The sequence below is a fragment of the Crinia signifera genome, chromosome 8, assembly GCF_055691185.1.
Source record: "Crinia signifera chromosome 8, ASM5569118v1, whole genome shotgun sequence".
In the NCBI taxonomy this organism is placed as follows: domain Eukaryota; kingdom Metazoa; phylum Chordata; class Amphibia; order Anura; family Myobatrachidae; genus Crinia; species Crinia signifera.
The window spans coordinates 149,944,620-149,946,352 of record NC_139224.1 but is presented as its reverse complement, the minus strand read 5'-3'; the positions used below and the strand labels follow the sequence as shown (position 1 = coordinate 149,946,352).

General features: G+C 48.1%; 1 pseudogene; it reads right to left on the bottom strand.

Moving 5' to 3' along the window:
- Positions 1-749: 749 nt before the first annotated feature.
- LOC146029981 (U2 spliceosomal RNA) lies at positions 750-841 on the bottom strand (annotated as a pseudogene).
- Positions 842-1,733: the final 892 nt, after the last annotated feature.

Sequence of the window (1,733 nt, the reverse complement as noted above, 5' to 3'; positions counted from 1 at the left end):
GGAAGGGTTAGGTGACAAACGTGAGAGGGAAAATAAATAAATAAATAAATAAAGAGACCCCAGCCAGAAGGCCGGGGTTAGGGTGTGAAAAATTGTCCTACCCCATCCAAAAGGACGAGGTAAGGACGTGAAGCGCTAACCTAAAGGGAAGTGCGCAGTGCTAGTGCCATACTAGTGCAAGGTGACTTGGGATCACCCGTGCATGTTCGGCACCCCCGAGTTTCCCCGGGGGCACAGTGCAGCCTCGGACTCCAGGCAGCTAACGAGTCAGCGTCCGACCAAGTGTTTCTCCGCCTCACCAGCAGGCCCTTTCTGGCCCCCCGGCATGGGAATGGATACTCCACCAGGCTTTTCGATGAGTCTCCCCCGCAGCGGCCGAATAGACCAACTGAAGGAGAAGAAAACACCTACTCAGTCCCGACATTTCACCTCTCCCAGGGATTGAGTACTGGGCTGGGCTTTTCGCTGTCTCTCTGGCCGAGGGAACTGGGAACCCCCGAACCAGAGAGCAATGTACTCGGTTCCAGCTTTTCCCGTCTTCCTGGGAGTAGATACTAGACCGGGCTTTTCGAGTGACTCTCCCTCAGAGGCTATAGACCCCCGAACAAGAGCACCATCTACTAGGCCCATGCTTCTCCCCTCCCTACCAGTAGGAGAGTGTGTACCACCCTATGGCACGATGAAGATACTCAGCCAGACCTTGCACCTGCCCAGAACATGAGATATTTCAGGTCCTCAGCTCAGTAGCAAGGTGGTTTGGTCCAGCCTTTCTCTATTCTCTGCCAGGGGGCGGTCCAGACAGATACTACAATTGATCTTAGCCAAAAGGCCGAGAAGCGATAGAAAAGGAAATTTTACAGATATGTACTATACAATCAAATTGAATGCATTTTTCGTACCATTCGATCCCGATTTAGTCCCAATCATAGTGCCCGCAGCACAGCGAGAGAGACAGAGACAACTCAAGGAGGTTTTGTTTAGTCACAGCCCCTCTATTGGAAGTGCAGCCAGTGTATTAAATTAAATACTTACAGTATAACCACAAAATCATTGCACAACTATAACATCATCACTGTGTCTATCACTGAATGTGTCTGGTACTAGGACCTTGGACTGCCGGAGGTGCAACCTTCTACTTTGCAAGCTACTGTACATACACAGCCATACCACACAGCTACATCTCCATCTTCCACTGAGGCCAGTAAGCCACTGCACCACCACCACTACTATACCGCTACATGCAGAGTTTAAAGTGGTCCTGGAAATGTGGTGGGATTCATTTAACTTGCCACTGACATCCCCCTACCTCCAGTGGCAAGACTAATGACAAGCCATCAGCAGGCCACAACAAGGATATAATAGGGGCTACAGGGATATGTGATAGAAAAGGAAATTGCATAAGGAAAAATAGAAGGGACAGATGAAAGACATAAGGAAGAGATGTTATAGGCATGATATTAGAGTGGTGAAGGAACATACTGTATGGTGAACACAGGAGTGAACACACTATGGCAAGTGTTGGGTGGATAGCCTTCTAACACAGGAAACAAGGGAAATGTTGGGTGGATAGCCTTATATTAGAGGACATATTGGAAATGTTGGGTGGATAGCTTTCTCATATTACACTACCTACTGTTAAAGTGCATCTAACCTTCATATTACCAGATTCTGTCCAACGTGTCCTCACTTTCTGCTTTCAATAAGGACAACAGGGCAGTTTGGTCCATTATATC